Below are 17029 nucleotides of genomic sequence, written 5' to 3' on the forward strand. Positions count from 1 at the left end.
GGATGGAGAGCAAGGGAGGATGAAGGGGCTGGAAATCCAAGATGGCAAACCCCAAGCGAGGCTCTCACAGAGAGTTAAGAGGAGAGGGAAGAGGGGAGTGGTTAGCTCTGAACAGCCAACTAGGGAAAGCCAAAGGGGAGGAGGTAAGGAGGGGAAAAGGTACACCAATAAGCTTACAGCAGGGGCGGGTACAGACTCCTGCTAGGGAGAAATTTCTGGAACATAAACCATATACAGAAATACTATTAGCACACTGCAACAATTGGACACCCCCCGGGGTGATTGGCTGAAGTCCTTACAACACCCAATTCCCAACACACTGTCTTGAATCAAAACAGATCTGGAAAACCAGCAGGTGTTAAAATACTATTTACAAAAATCCATCTTATTGTTTGCCTGGGAGAGAAAAGGTTCTCAAGAAAGGGCCTGTGTAGCCACAGTTCCCCCTTTTTGTTTAAAAACCAAAAAGATATCGCTTGTAATCCTCTATGGGTCCCTTGCAAAAGGGAGAACAAACTCAGCATAAAGGATCTGCTTGGTAGTGGCCAGTTACCGAACAGAGCCCAAACCAGATGCTGATTTAAAGTGGACAGAGAGACTCTCCAGCAATACCATGGGTGATACATCTATCAAACCCAATTCTATATCACAGTTCTATCAAAATTAATTCTAAACATAGCTTTCAAAGTCCTTGCTTTCTGACTTGATAACAAAGGAAACAAAGTTCAGTCTCTGCTTGTGGCAGGACTGTCTGCCTGATGGTCGATGTCCTAGCCATCATCAGAAGGATCATTCAGTTGATGTTCTGCAATCTGGTCATCATTTTGAGGTTGCCGGTTCTGCCTCTGGAGCCGCAGGTCAGGGCGAATGCATGTTGCAGGCAGCCACCATACCCCAGTATCTGTGGAAACGCAAGCATACCCATGACCCGAAGCAATAAGCTCATGTGGGCCTTCCCAGGTGTTAGTAAGTAGGTTCCATACCCATACCTTCGCCTGGAGCAGGTGTGTCTCACCTGATGACTGCAATGAGAGAAAATGGTTCAAGATAACAGGATTATTCAAATTCGGTGGCACTGAGAGATGATTAATTGTATACAAAGCCTTTTCCAGTTGGCTCTGTGGGGTTTCTCCATGCATTCCCCCTTTTTGCTTTTCCAAAACATGCTTCAGAGTATCATGAGCGCATTCGACAATGGCTTGGCCAGCAGGAGAATGTGGAATACCGAATTTATGGTCTACACCCCATAGGTGCAAAAACTGCCTCGTCTTCTGCTAGGCATAGGAAGGACCATTATTGGTTTTCACAGTAGATGGCACGCCCAGGACTGAGAAAGCCAATTCCCAATGGGCAATGACATCGCAGCCTTTCTTTCCAGTATGAGCAGACGCCCACATGGCTGAGGAGAAAGTGTCAATAGACACATGCACATATTTGAATCGGCCAAATTCAGGAATGTGTGTCACATCCGTCTGCCACAACTGCAAGGCCTTTAGACCTCTGGGGTTTACCCCCGGTGGCAGAGGTGCAGTGAGTCCATGGCAATCAGCACAAGCGCTGACAATGTCACGAGCCTCAGTTGGCGTCAATTGAAACTGCTTCTGCAAGGTATGTGCACTCTGATGAAAGAAATTGTGCGATGCCTTGGCTTGTGCAATTTTGTCAGGCTGAGGTGCCACCCATGCAGGGTTGGCTAACATGTCAGCCCTGGCATTGCCTTCTGTTATAAAACCTGGTCATTTGGTGTGGCTTCAAATGTGCAGAATGCAATATGGGTGCACTCGAACTTGAATTGTGTTCCACAAAGTTTGCAATAGTGAAAACAGAGCCGCATTATTGACTTCCTTTAAAAGTGAACAATCTAAACATTTAGTTATATCTGCTACATAAGCAGAGTCAGTGACAGAATTCAAAGGAACCTGAGAGAACCACTGAAAAGCCATGGCAACTGCCTTCAATTCAACCAGATGGGCAGAGCCTGTCTTGTGGCCTTTCAGCACTTGCCACTCAGATCCCTCCTTCCAAGTAACAATGACCTTCCCTGTTTTTCCAGAACCATCTGTGAAGACGGTGGGTCCATGCACTGGCACCTGACTGTTCTTTGGCCGCAAGGTGAAAGTGGTTGAATTTGCCAGCTGCAGCAATTTGTGGCTGGGCAGGTGGTAAGCAATCTGCCCTGAAAAGTTCTGCAGTGCACTTTGCAAAGGAGCGCTATTAGCAAGGCTCCATTCAAAGCTGTCCCATGATACCGGAACAACAATCATTGCAGGATCCACTGCAATCAATTGCAAATACTGATGACAGCATTTAATTATCAGGCAAGCGATGAATTCAAACAACGTGGGTGATGTCTTTTTTAGCTGATGAGGCAAAAAGACCCATTCCAGGATATGGAAAGGGTCAGCCCATTGTTTGTTCCACTGGCCAATGATACCCGTAGGATGGAGGTCTGGAACAATAATAAAAACAGTGATATCAATAGAAGGATCCACTGGATAAACCTGATGAGCAGAAACAGCCTGCTGCCCCTCGTTCAGCACTCGTCGCGCCTCAGGAGTCTATTTCCGAGGTGAATTCAAATCAGGGTCCTCCTTTAAAATATTAAAGAGCAGGGAAAGATGCGTGGTGGTTAGTCCTAAATAAGGATGTAACCAATTGATGATACCTAGAAATTTCTGGGCATCATTCAGGGTGTTAATTGAGTCTGAGAATTGCACCTCTTGGTGTAGTATAGTTTGATCCAAAATTTTGACTCCCAAATACTTCCAAGGAGGCTGCTATTGAAATTTCTCCGGAGCCACTTGCAACCCATAGGAATGCAGGGCAGCGAGCAATCGAGGCTATAACCTCTGCAGCTCGTCCTGGGTGGATGCTGCCACCAGGATATCATCCATATAATGGTAGCAGAATGCCTCAGGAAACTGCTCGCAGACTCCGGACAAAGCCTGAGCAACATACCATTGACAGATAGTTGGGCTATTCTTCATGCCCTGAGGTAATACTTTCCATTGAAATGTCTTTGCAGGCTCAGCATTGTTAATTGCAGGCACAGTAAAGGCAAATTTTTGTCTGTCATTGGGGTGCAAAGGAATTGTGAAAAAGCAGTTCTTCAAATCAAAGATCAGGATTTCCCACCCAGTGGGAATCATTGTGGGTGAGGGCATATGTCAGGGTTTGACTTTGACTAAACACTGACACTGGCTCTTTTTTGTTGCAGATGTGCAGGAGAGGGGAAAGGAAAAAAATGTAAAACCACACACTAATTTTATGAGTTAAATGAGATAGGACACTGCTAGGAGGACGAACGGAAAAAAGGGCAGATAGGCTGTAAACTTAAAGTTGCAAAGTGATTTAATTACTTAACAGAGTTGGAGGATAAATGCAAGGCAAAAATAAACTTTTCATATACTATTTTGTTTACTTACTTTTTCTCTCTTACGAACTCCTTTTTTTTTTACCTTCTTTTTTTTCTTTTTAATTAACAATCTTGGGTAGGGGGGCAGGGTGTGTGGTATTTTTTCAGTCTACAGAGCAGGTCCATAAATCACTACAATTTTTTTATTACAAATACTTTTTATTTTTACTTATTTTTCTTTTTTTCTAGACAGTTTTTCTGCTCTTACTTTTTGTTTTTTAAAAAGCAGTCTTTTTGCTCACTCTTTTTTTTTTTAACACTACGGGCAGGGGGCAGGGTAATGGGTTTGTTTTTTGGTCAGTTTAATCAGGGAGAGGGGTTTTTTACTTAGGTATGGGGGTTTTTTTACAAGAGACAGTTTTTTGGGAACTTTTTTGGCGTGGGTCCAATCTCACGAGCAACATCCTCCCCGAATTCTGCTGCAACATGAGTTCTTTTGTCCATAAGGTGCAGACTCTCTTAACGCGGAGGGGGAGGAGGGGTGGAACCAGGCCTCTGCGTTTACCGAAAGTGTCTCTATGCTATTGAGAGAGATCACTCCAGCCAGCACTGCCTGGTGCTGTACAGAAAAGCCCTTCTCACACCCGTGCCGGTGTAAGGCACATATTCTCACTCACCCACGGAGTTGGATAACTCGTGCGTTACCAGAGACAAAGAATTCAGAGCGCTCAGTCAGCCGGAGGTTCCAGAGGTTTATTCTGAAGGGTTCCAGGGCCAAAAAGAGAACGAGGCACCCCAGCCGTCTACATTTAAAGGGGCGGCTGGAGGGTCAGGGGAGAGGAGGCGGGGGGAACACCACAACCAATGGGAGGAGGAAGGGATGGGATCAGGGGTTAGGTTACAGCTGGGGGGATTTACATAATTTGGGGAGGAACCATCGTGTTCTCCAGGGGGGAGGACTAAGAAGGCTTCCACCAGTGGGGTTCTGCTGTGTTGGAACCACTCAGCTCCTCAGCAGTTCCTGAGATGGTATCACCCACCCCAACACTCTCTCGAGCCGAGGCCAGGCTGCTTCCATCCCAGAAGCAAGGCCTTTCTCTCCTTTGCAAGGCCTTTACAGCTTTAACTTTTTAGATGAGACTCCCACTGGTTCACAGTTTTCTCCAGGCATCCACCTGCTCCTCTGGCATGGGCTGTGGGTGAATTTCTGCATCCTTGTGGACTCCATGGGCTGCAGGGGGACCTCTTGCTCCCCCCATGGCCTTCACCACGGCTAGCAGAGGGTTTTCAGTTCTGGCGCCCGGAGCACCTCCTCCCCCACCTTCTTCACTGACCTTGGTGTCTCCATGTTGTTTTCCCTTCGCATATTTTTACCTCCACCTCCTCCTCCTCCAACTACAAAGAAGTGCGTGCCTACCTTGTTTTGATTTTTTCTTAAATATGTTTTCACAGAGGCGTAACTAGCACTTCTAATTGGCCCAAACTTGGCCGGCAGCATGGTTATCACCTTCAGAGCCATCAGAGATTGGCTCTGCTGGACCTGATGTAAAAACTTCCAGAACTCTCACTCAGGACACACAGGAGCCATCTTTGTGCCACTCCCCACCCCTCAGACACTTCCCCGGGCCTACAACAACAGCTTCTGAGGGGTCCAAATTTCTCCTAGATGTTAAAAAATACTTTACTGATGTTTTGGGCCAATCAAAACCACTACAGCATACCAGGCTGTATGCTCCCCATACTTTCCATCACTGCATTAACTTTCCGGAGATCTTGCAACAGTCTCCATTTCCCCGACTTTTTCTTAATTACGAAAACGGGGATATTCCAGGGACTAGTAGGAGGCTCAATGTGTCCCTGTTGCAATTGCTCCTGAAGCAGCTGACGAAGGGCGACTAATTTCTCTTTTGGCAGGGGCCACTGCGGTTCCCATATCGGTTAGTTAGCCGTCTCAGAGATAGCGTAGAATACGATGCGCCCTTGCACACAGTGACCCCTATCAAAAATTTGTCCCAGTCTGCACCCCCCAGGCTGCCAACACGTCCCACCCCCAGAGGTTAACTGGAGCTGAAGTAACATAGGGCCCGATTGTAGCCATGTGTCCCTTGGGGTCTTTTACCAACACAGGTCATTCGCTCAGTTGGCTCTCTGTGGTTCTTCCTAGTCCCGCGACGGCCGATCCCAAAGGGGCTAGGGGCCACGAAAGAGGCCATGAAGAGGAGGAAAGAATCGTTACATCAGCACCCGTATCAATCAAACCTTGGAGCCAAATCCGGTGCGGACAAGCTTTTGGCAGGATTAGGGTACAGGTCATCTGTGGCCTCTGACTAGAAATGTCTGCAGCCCAGCAGATTTATGGAAGTTACGGAGATCCAGTGCCGCTACCTCCGCAAGCTTCTTGTTCTGCCCTGGGGACAAAAGACTCAAAAGGCACTAGTTGAGCAATGTGAGTCTTTTCAGGGATAGTGACAGGGGAATTTGACATGGAAACCATAGTGTGAATCTGACCTGTAAAATCAGCATCTATAACTTCTGGGTGGACAAAAGTCCCTTGATGGGGGACATTAGGTCTTCCCACAATCAGCACACTGAGTCCCTGACTTAGGGGTCCATATGCATCCAAAGGAACCCTATGGATACTACCAGATTCTAGGACAACTGTTGTTGCAGTGTAGACGTCAACCCGGGCTGGTCCTTGGGCGCCATCTCTAAATTGGCTGGGTAAGCCTGTGCTGGTGTTATGATCTAATTATTAAGGTTCTTTGGAAATACCTCTGCCTGAATTAAGGTACAAACAAGACCATATGCCAATCAATAGTATGGGTTTTATTTGATAGAAAATATGAGAGAGAGAGAGAAGAAAAGAGAGAAAAAGAGAAGTAGGAAAAGAGGTGGGGGGGACAGAAAGAGGGAAAGAGAAAATATCACCATCCGTGGATCCCAACGATGTCGCGTTGATCCTCTCCAGCCGGTCTTCTTGGTGGTGGTGGTCCCCCCAAAAGCACAGAATGCCATGGGTTAATATACACTCAGGCCAGGGGCAATGTCCAGGCATGTCCCCCCAGGGGAGGGGCAGCCTCTAGCAGCAGACTCTGCTTGCATCACCTGCACTCCTGTGGTGCAAGGCCTAGCACTCTGGGGGTCTGTGATAGATTGTGACTCCCCCTCAGCTGCCTCTCACGTGAAAGTCCCGTGGATGTGGCCTGTGGGGTTGGGGGTTCCACAGCTGGGCCAGTTTGTGTCAACCTGGCTTCTGGGAGCTGTGCTCTGCCCCCACCCCAAACTCAGCCAGGGATGATCCTTAGTGCAGCTGGTGGCTTTGGCCTTTGTGAATGCATTCCTTTCCCTCAGCCTGAGATGATTGAACAATAGGGTTTCCCTTTATCTAATCTCAGCAGTTTGACTCAGTCCAAAGTCCCAGTCAGGTATCTTCAGGGAAGTTTCTTTGATTGTAGCTTCTTTATACACTTTTTGTTATAATGAGCAAAACTTTATATCAATGTTTGAGGCATGAACTATTTCAGTCTCTGACAGCCGGCGCCATGTTTTGGAGGAACGTTTGCGTTGGAGAGCAACTCCCCCTTTTTGCACTCCTTGCATTTCCCAACAGAGGTCGACCATCTACATGGTACTTAGACCTTCAGTATTCGGGACAGTGACCTGGCCTACCACACCTCCCACACTGGGGAATCCCAGTCCCCGTGTTTTCTTTTTGCTTTGATTTAGCTCGTTCCCGTTTGTTCCCGGCCTTGGGCTGCTTTTGTCCCTAGTCAGGGGGTACCGGACCAGGCGGCACAAGTGCAGCCAAAGCAGACCTTTTTTGGTTCCCTGATCCCACCTTAGAGCAAGCTTCTACCATCTCTGTGAGCGTAGGGTCCCCTGGTAGGGCATCTATGATCTTTCTACACTCATCCTTGGCATTGTCTCTTGCTAACTGTTTGCACAATATCTGTCTTATTGAATCATCTTCCACCTGTTTCTCCAGGACTGCCGCAATTTTTTTCTACAAAGGACAGAAAGTGCTCAGACTGCCCCTGAGATATTTTTACATACCGTGTTTTAGGAGCAGCCATGTCTATGCTTTTTATTATGGCTCCCATGCCGACCTTTTGGGCCTGCTCCAGGACCCGAGGATCCCAAGTAGCTTGGAGATCGGGATTAGAAAAGTAATTCATTCCCATTAGAGCATCTACCCGGACTGCATGTCTAGGGTCATCAGAAGGAAAGTGCATATTCTGTAGTGTGGCCTTTTCAGCCATCTTTCTCCAGTTATTCTCAAAAACTGTAAATTGTATAGGTTGAGACAGAACTTGACCCAAGTGCCTAATATCAAATGGAGCAAGCAGGTCAGTATTCATCACTCTAATAATTTGCATGACTTCAGAAGATCCAGGCCCGTGTTGTGCTACTTTGGATTGCAAATTCTGTACCATTTTCCACACAATAGCATCATGCCTGTGTTCCTGACCCGAATTTGGGAGAGCCTTGAACGCAGGAAAGGCTTGGGCATCCCCTTGCGGGATGTTAATACCACCTTGATCTACTGGTACACCTCCTAGAGGCGCTGTAGCAGCCACCAGATTCTCCATAGATTCCCCTGTCTTGCCTGGCATCCCCACTCTTTCCAAAAGATTCCAATTTCCTGCCTCTAGAGCACCCAACTTTACCAATTCCCAGAAATGCCTGAGGTTTCTTGGGCGCACCATCACCGTGCAGTCTGAGAATATCCAAGGGTGGGTTTGTAGCAGACGTGCCTTTCGCCGCCCGGCCACAGCAGCTTTCCGCCCTGGAAAAAGCACGTTTTCTATATCACTGTCTGAGTCATCAGAGAGAGGTTTCTCCGCGAAACCCATCACAAATGACGGACCTTAGCCGGGTATGGGCGTTGAGCCGAGGGGCGGCACGGCGGCGGAACTCGGAGTGGAGTGCAGGAGAAGCAGCGATGCAGGTGGGGCGCTGTGGGGTCTTGCTGGCCGTGCCGGCGTATCGTCTGTCAGAACCGTCTGCTGCGCTGGCGTAGGAGCTTTCAGGTCGGCGCGCCCTGCTGAAATTGCCTCTGCTGCCTCTGGGAGTGGCTTAACCTGCCCGGGGTTCGCCGGCGTCCCTGCTGTTGCTTCCACTTTCGTCGCGGGATGTCCCGGTGCTTCCGCTTTTGTAGCGGAATGCACCGCTTCCGCCTTCCGGGTTGCCAGAGCGGGCACTTCCGGCTCACGCCGCCCCTCGTCGGCGACCCTCGCAAAAGGGCCTCCAGTAACGCCGCCAACTGCTGAGATATCCCGGTAAGCTGCCGCGAGATATCCGTTAGAAGCCTTTCCACGGGGCGAGTGGCGCCCGCGGGGACTCGGGCATGCGCAGCGGTGCGGAGCCGGCGGGCCCCGTCAGGCCAGCCGGGGCTGAAGCGGCTGAGGCTTGAGGCGGCCCTGGCAAGCAGTCCGGCGTGGAGCCGGCGGGCCCCGCCACTCCGGTCGGAGCGTGCGCGCGCGGGGGTACCGGCAGCAGCGCAGACCTCGCAAGGGTGCTGGCTACCCTCCTGTTTCAACATCTCTGCGAGCTGTTCTGCGGGACACAGATATTTCGTTGGGACGTAGTCCCCTGGCGAGGTGTAGTTTTGCTGAACGGGTCGGCTTGCCACAGCTGGCGTGGCCAGGGGGCAGGGGCTCCTCAGAACGGCCGTCGCCGGCCGAGATCCAGAAGTCTAGAGACAAATAGTCATCGTGTTGTCCAGTATTCGCTTCCAGACCTCGTAAGGCATCCAAAAATCGCCTCCACGTACGATATAAACGCACTGTGTTCATGTCCCCATATTTCATTTCACGCCAGATCTCATCACCGAGCTGTGACCACATCCCAGTATCGGGGGCAGTCTCTAGGACTGCGGGGAAGCCGTGTGCCAAAGCCCAGTCCAGGATCGCACGCAACGAGTGCTCCGACACCTTGGCCCCCGATACTGGCCAAGGCGTTCATCCAGGCCGACAACACTACACTTTCGTCCGGGTCGGAATTTCCCATCTTTCTCCAAATCCCCGAGGCGGGCGGGGGGGAGAGAAAAGGGCGGGGGGGTGTTCCGTACCTCCGAGACGGTGCATGTAGTACACGTCGGCGGTCACCAGATGTCGTTGTTGTACCCGGAATGTAGCACACAAACCCAGTTCCGTGAAAAGCAGCAGCAGAAGATTTATTGTTGTAATTTCTCTTTATATATGGTAAAAGCCCTTAGCTGATTGGACAGTGGTCACCCACTCCCGGGATGATTGGCTGAAGTCCTACAACACCCAATTCCAAACACATTGTCTTGAATCAAAACAGATCTGGAAAAACAACAGGTGTTCAAATACTATAAACAAAAACCCATCTTATTGTTTTCATATTTTGCATGGGAAAGAAAAGGTTCTCAAGAAAGGACCTGTGTAGCCACAGACCCCAGAGAAAAACAAAGGGAAAAAATTGTAAATATAACAACGAAACTGAACTTTTTCAAGGTAAAAATAGAGGCAAGAATCCCTATTTTTGAATCCCAGAAATATCTAAATTTTGGAAGAATATAAATCAACAGGATAATGATTATTGGAAAGCACCAGATGACTTATTTTGCATATGTGTGAAAAGAGTTTACCCAAAACTCCCCCCTAAGTGGAGAAGGAGTTGTACTCTAGGAATCATATAACCAGGATTTTTCCTTTTACCAGGACAGGATGGGGATGAAGTAGGAGTACCAGTTTATGAAGACCTAAAAAAAAAAAAAAAAAAAGGGAATTGATCAGAGGATTTCAAAAATGGGGAGAGGAGGAATGGCCCCCTGAATGCATACTGGAAGTATATGGGCCAGCCACATAGGCACGAGATGGGAGTTAGTGTTACCGAACCCCAATTTGTTGCAATAGAGACGGACACGCGACGCAAAAACACAACTCCAAGCAAGGAAGGAAGGTGAAAGATAGAGCGAGCTTTATTGTTACAAAGTCTTTTTTATACTATTTTCTAACATTCGTGCCACACAGTCACTGGCTCCTCAAATGTGTCATACAACACCATTGGTCAGCTATTCCTAGTACACAACTTCTGTGAAAAACAGCCTCCTTATTGCAGGTGCAAAATTCCTTCATGTTTTTCTGTCTTGTTGATGAGCTGTTGTCCATACTTTGTTTTGCTTCTTGCTTCTGTCCACGCTGAGGTTCTCACGGGTATGGGTTGTTGTCCACACTTTATTTTTACTTCTTGCTTTTGTTCATGGCAAGATTCTCATGGGTATGAGGTTGTCTGTAACATGGTCGGTGTTTGTGAACCTGAGAAAGGCCTAGACAGACCTGTCATCGATTCCCACACCAATTTATATGTAAAATCATATTATAAGACTCCAAGCAGTTGTAGAAATAATCACTAACAAAAGTGCCCTGGCACTGGAATTATTATCGAACCAACAAAGGCAAAAAAGAGCTATAGTGTATCAGAATAGGTTGAATTTAGACTATTTATTAGCTGAAGAAAGGGGTGTCTGTGGAAAATTTAATACATCTGATTGCTGTTTGAGAATAGATGATAACGGAGATGCAGTCCTGGATATAACCAAGGATATCAGAAAAACAGCCCGTGTACCAATCCAAAAATGGGAATCAATGCTAAAAACTAACTGGTGGGACAACCTTTTGGAAATAGAATGGTGGAAAAAATTAGGTTTCTTCCTTTTATGTGCAACAGCTGGTTTATTATTTCTTCCTTGCTTGATCCCCTATTTTATTCAACTAATGACTAGCATTGTCCAAGGCATGCAAGTAGTAACCATACCTGTGGACTCACAATTGGCTACATCTAGAATGGCAGAAAGGACAATGGTGTTAAAGAAATGAAACAATATTGAAGACTCCTTTGAAGAGGCAAAATTGATTTATGAAAAAAATGAGTGAATGATGAAAGAAAACAAGAATTTTTGCTCAATCCAAATGATTTATAAAAAAAAAGAAGATGAGGGATTGTGATAAATACATATTATAGTGGTGGCTTTTTGCAAATGTCGAGATGGATGCTATGTGTATGGTGTTGATTCTTATAGAAGTAGCTTTGCTATATAATAATAATTAAATACCTTTCTTTTTCTTTGCAACTAACTTAGATATAGTGCTGAAATAGCTAATATGGTTGTTTTAGAATACCTATAGTAACCTACAATAATTAAACCACCTGCTTAGTTGGACAATATCCAAAAAGCGGGCGTGACAAGGATCCCTGCCTCTGACATTTCTATTAGCGACCGTCACCTGCTGAAACCATGGAACGGAGGGGAGATAGACGATTCTCCAAAAGGACCACACATGCTCCAAAGAGGTGGGCCACAGGAGGGACCATTCTAAAAGGTTACTGGAACATGTAAACTAGTTTGAAGAAATGTTTGAATATGCATAATTGTCTATGAATATGCATTTGGATGATGCAATAGTTAACTATGAAAACACTGAACCCTGTAATCACGGTGTGCTTTTGGCTGCGGGCCAAGCACCCAGTGCTGTTAATTCTTGCTTTATTGGTTTTGTCCCCTATTGTCCTTTATTAAACCTTTTAAATCCTAACAGGAGAGTGAAACTTCATTTTTTCACAGAGGTGATCCAAATATATGAGAAGGCCTGGCAGATTGATTGCATCACACTGCCACAAACCTGCCAAGTCAAACGTTATGTGCTCACAATAGTAGAAGCATTAGAGACATACCCCGTGCCTCACACCACTGTCCAGAACACCATCCCGGGCCTTGAAAAGCAAGTCCTTTGGTTACATGGCACCCCTGAGAGAATTGAGTCAGACAACTGGACTCATTTCAAGAATAGCCTTATAAATACCTGGGCTAGAGAACATGGTATTGAGTGGGTGTACCACATTCCTTATCATGCACCACCTGCTGGGAAAGCTGAGCAGTGTAATGGGCTATGAAAAACAACATTGAAGGCAATGGGTGGTGGGACCTTCAAGCAGTGGGATCTGCATTTAGCAAAGGCTACATGGTTAGTTAACACCAGAGGTTCCATTAACCAAGCTGGCCCTGCCCAATCTGAACCCCTGTGTGCAGCAGATAAAGTCCCCATGGTGCATATGAGAGGTATGTTAGGAAAGACAGTTGTGATTAATTCTACCTTGAGCAAAGGTCAACCCATCCATGGGATTGGTTTTTGCTCAAGAACCTGGTTGCACTTGGTGCGTAATGCAGAGGGATAGGGAAACACATGTTGTGTGATAGATAAGGATTGATTCTCTAAATTGCAACAGGAAAACAGGGCCCCCACAGGCCAAAGACCTCCTGCTGGCATAAGCAGAACTTTAGCATCCTGTTTACACAAGGCTTATACAAAACTTGCAAGGTTTAGGAAGAAAGGCAAGCTGCGAACGTGACTACGACCTTTCGGAAGGCAGCGGCGGACCCTCTAGCAACAGCAACAGACTATGCAGACACAGCCTTATCTCCAGCAAATGACACGTAACCCGGAAAAAGGGACTGTATAAAACCTCGGCACACACAAACCTCTGCGCGGTGTGTAAATAAAGTAAATAAACAGCAACTAAGAGAACGATTGCCTGGGAGACGGGAATTGGCACATAGACTGTTCTCACATGTTCAAATAGACTTCACAGAATTACCTGCAGTAGGAAGACACAAATATCTACTAGTAATGGTAGACCACTTAACCCATTTTGTGGAAGCCATTTAAACAACACAAGCTACTGCACAAACAGTTGCCAAGGTATTGTTAGAACAAATTATTCCACGATACGGTCTCATTGAAACTATGGACTCAGACCAAGGACCCCATTTCGTGTCCAAGGTAGCAAAAGCTGTGGCAGACGCTCTAGGTATCAATTGGGAATATCACACCCCTTGGCATCCACAAAGTTCGGGAAAAGTAGAACGTATGAATGGGGAAATTAAGAAACAATTGACTAAATTAAAGCTTGAAACAAAAATGAGTTGGGTTAAATGTTTACCGTTAGCTCTATTAAATATTAGGACACAACCCCGTACAGATATAAGACTTTCTCCCTGTGAAATTTTATATGGAATGCCCTTTGAGTTAGAAATTCCTGGAGATCATCCCACTGTATCAGACACTCACTTACAAACTTACATTACACACCTGGCGGGGAGATGGGACAAGCTGAGACAAAAGGGGTTAGCTGCCCAAAGACCACCTTTCTGGATGCCGATACATGCATATCAGCCTGGAGATGAAGTTTTAATAAAATCCTGGAAAGAGGCATCTTTAACCCCTCAATGGGAAGGTCCCTATGTTGTGTTACTTACCACAGAATCCGCAGTCCGGACCACCGAAAAGGGTTGAACTCACACCAGCCAAGTAAAGAAGTTCAACAGAGACCCCTTGTAGAAAGTCGTGGAACGCCCCGAGGAATTGAAGATAAGACTTAAGAGACTGTAATTTCTAGTGCATGAACCCTGTTACTGTACACCTGAAATACCCCATTAGAGTTTTCCCTAAGTATGATTTACCCTATGATTGCTATGCTTGGGACCATGTGGTCAAATGTAATACCCCTAATTGTAATTGCTATCCCTTTGTATATTTTGTATGCAAAGTATGTAGAGAAAAGTGGTGGACCCATTGCACCAGAGGAAGGCCTCCTATGGGGGTCTGCCCAACCTGCTATAAGGCAGAACATAAGCAAACCGAGCATTTGTTACGATTGGCTGTTAAATTGGGGAGATTATGACAGGGGACGCCCGAATGGTGGGATATTTACCGCCATGGGATTCGCCCTGAATTTTATTGTTACCACTCCAATGAACCTAGGCCGATGGTGGCAGAAATCATTGGAGGAGACTGTAGAAAAAAAAAATGTGGTTCACTTACCCTGCCATGGTCCAGTGGTTAAACATAAAAACTGGGACAGTTATAAAAACAGATCATTTACCCCGGAGCCCCCCCGAGGAATATCCTTGCTGCCGAGAAGATGGTGACCCCCGTGTCTCGCGGCAACCGAGTCGACGAGCGAGGCAGAGGGATCGAACCTGGGAGAGTAAAGACAGTCTGTGGGACTATGAAAAGATCTGGACCGAGCTGCCCCAAGTCTTGGAAGGACTTTAAAAGGGTTCAAGAGCCCAAGCAGCAAAGAGGGTATCAAATACAGGTAAGAAGTACACGTTCAGCCATGGGACCATCACTTACACGATGTATATATATGTGTAGCTTAATTTTGTTAAAATGTATCATGAGTAGTGCTAGCCATCATCCTCATGAACCGTTTAAATGGTCTCTGATCCGATGAGAAGATCAACACATCATACAAACACAAACTACTGTGGGAAACCCATCTTTTCAGATCCCAGTCGGGTCATTAGGACCATACTAGTATCCGAATCGTACTACAGATTACTATATGTGCCCAAGTTCAAATCCTGGTCTTGGGTACTGTAATCAACCAACAGCTTATTATTGTGCACATTGGGAGTGTGTAACTGTAGCAAGAAGTTGGACTCCTAGGAACAGTGACAAACATATTTCCACAGGATGGTATCCTCAAGGGTGTACATCACCTACTAAGTACAATTATATTGACACTGGGAACTCAAACCATAGCAACATTGCTAGCTTTAAGAGCTACTAGAGCCAGTACAGGTAGAGCATCTCTTGTAAACAAAGAATTTACCGCTCTGCGGGTAGTATGCTGACCACACAGGGGTAGTGAGAGATGCTATGTCTGAACTCCGTAAAAGATTAGAAAAACGCAAAAGAGAAAGAGAAAACACCCGGAATTGGTATGGAAGCTGGTTCAATACATGCCCGTGGCTTACAACCATGTTATCTACCCTAGCGGGACCTCTGGTTGTACTAATATTGACACTTACATTTGGACCATGTATATTCAATCAACTTTTAAGTATAGTTAAAGGAAGCAGCACACCTAATGCTAGCTAAGGCTAAACTAGAGATAATACCCGATCAGCAAGAATATGATATGGCCGAAGGACTGATCCTTAGCACAGAGGCCTTAAAGCGATTTAGCGAACAAAATGGTATTAAAGAAAGGGGGGATTGGGATAGATAAGGATTGATTCTCTAAATCGCAACAGGAAAACAGGGCCCCCACGGGCCAAAGACCTCCTGCTGGCATAAGCAGAACTTAAGCATCCTGTTTACACAAGGCTTATACAAAACTTGCAAGGTTTAGGAAGAAAGGCAAGCTGCGAACGTGACTACGACCTTTCGGAAGGCAGCGGCGGACCCTCTAGCAACAGCAACAGACTATGCAGACACAGCCTTATCTCCAGCAAATGACACGTAACCCGGAAAAAGGGACTGTATAAAACCTCGGCACACACAAACCTCTGCGCGGTGTGTCTTAGGCAGAGCAAAGGAGCCTGCCTAGCCCACCCAGCGCTGCTTTGACCTGTATCCGCTTGCTTGAATAAATTACAAATTACTGAATTGGAATTGTCTCTGATTGACTTATTGAGACCCAATTTATAACATGTTGTACCTCAGGGGAATTTGATTTTTGGTGAGAACAGTCTGTAATGTTGAATGTCTATGTACAACTGTTTGCTGAATGTCACTGCCACTTCATGTTTTAACGACCATGAACAATGAGAATGAACTGCTCCAGTCATATCAGTCATGAACCAAATTAACTCTATCCATATCCTGGGGGATGGTCAGTGATCACTTAAATAATTGTATTTATATATAGCTATATGTATAGGTTTGTGTGTTTACAGTTGAAATTTATTAATTAGGGCATTAATCAGATGATATGGGATAAGGGGTGGAAAGTCTTGGGGTGATTCATAATGATAATGTATCCCAAAATCATCTGGGCCCAAAAATTGTTACTGTATATTTAAGAACACGCAGCCAGGGATCTTGGGCGGGGGGAGGGAGTTTGCTTTAGCACACACATTTTTTTAAAAGCTGCCCACCCGGGTTCTCTCCCTGTCACAGCTCGGGGTGTTTGTTTCACTGGTGGTTCAATCTCTGCTCAGGGAAAGGTTTTTTTTTCCTCTGCTTTTTGGGGATTTTTTTGGTCCCCCGCTTGAAAAAAAAACAAGTGCAGTGGCGATCTTTGGGCTGTCTCAAGGAGAAATTCCACAGCTGTCTGTTCTAGAGCCAGAGGCATCATGCCTAGAGAAACTGGAGCGAAGCCACTCCAGCTCAAGCTGCCATTAATCACGCTGAGCTGGGGAGAGGAAGACACCGAGTGACCCCAGCCCAGCTGCTTCTCCTGCTGTGCCTGCTCTGCTGTGTCTCACATGTGGGAAGGAGGTCGACACTAGAGGACACTGTCCAACAGCCTGCCACCACACAACAGCCAGCTCTAGATATAAATCACTATGATTGGATGGGGTCATGGGAGGAGATAGGACGGGTGCTGAAGGAATACTCTCCCTCAGTTCTTTGGAAGCTTCTCCCTGACCAAACACAGATCCCCAGTAAGATTGCTGAGTGCTGGGGCTGCACTGCATGAGGCAAGGAGAAGTCAGTAAAGAGCTGAGGCTGGGGCCCTAGGTGTAAGTGCCGGCAGGAGGTAGCATGGAGATGCTGAGACTTTTGAAAAGGAGCACCTGGAAGAGAAGAGCATGGCTGTCATGGGGCCCAGAAGTGGCCAGGATAGTCCAGACTGGCAGTTGCCCACCCAGGGCAATAATTGGGCAAACAGCTGTTTCCACTTCCAGAAGGGTTA

General features: G+C 46.6%; 3 long non-coding RNA genes and 1 pseudogene across 4 annotated transcripts in view; 2 read left to right on the plus strand and 2 right to left on the minus strand.

The window, feature by feature from the left end:
* The window catches only part of LOC146425601 (uncharacterized), a 41506-nt gene that overhangs the window by 14620 nt on the left and 9857 nt on the right, over positions 1 to 17029 (minus strand). The window lies entirely within an intron of this gene.
* Positions 1 to 17029, plus strand: part of LOC146425602 (uncharacterized) — a 143000-nt gene that overhangs the window by 9511 nt on the left and 116460 nt on the right. The window lies entirely within an intron of this gene.
* On the plus strand, positions 388 to 11916 carry LOC146425603 (uncharacterized). Its single transcript, XR_014846546.1, has 2 exons — positions 388 to 439; positions 9773 to 11916. It is a non-coding gene; the product is annotated as an uncharacterized LOC146425603 (long non-coding RNA).
* On the minus strand, positions 6876 to 8818 carry LOC146425604 (endogenous retrovirus group K member 8 Gag polyprotein-like; annotated as a pseudogene). The gene is made up of 2 exons (XR_014846446.1): positions 8223 to 8818; positions 6876 to 8141 (listed from the first exon to the last, which is right to left on the minus strand). The product of XR_014846446.1 is annotated as an endogenous retrovirus group K member 8 Gag polyprotein-like (transcript).

The sequence above is a fragment of the Lichenostomus cassidix genome, chromosome W (genome assembly GCF_008360975.1).
Source record: "Lichenostomus cassidix isolate B80296 chromosome W, HeHo_3.0, whole genome shotgun sequence".
Lineage (NCBI taxonomy): Eukaryota > Metazoa > Chordata > Aves > Passeriformes > Meliphagidae > Lichenostomus > Lichenostomus cassidix.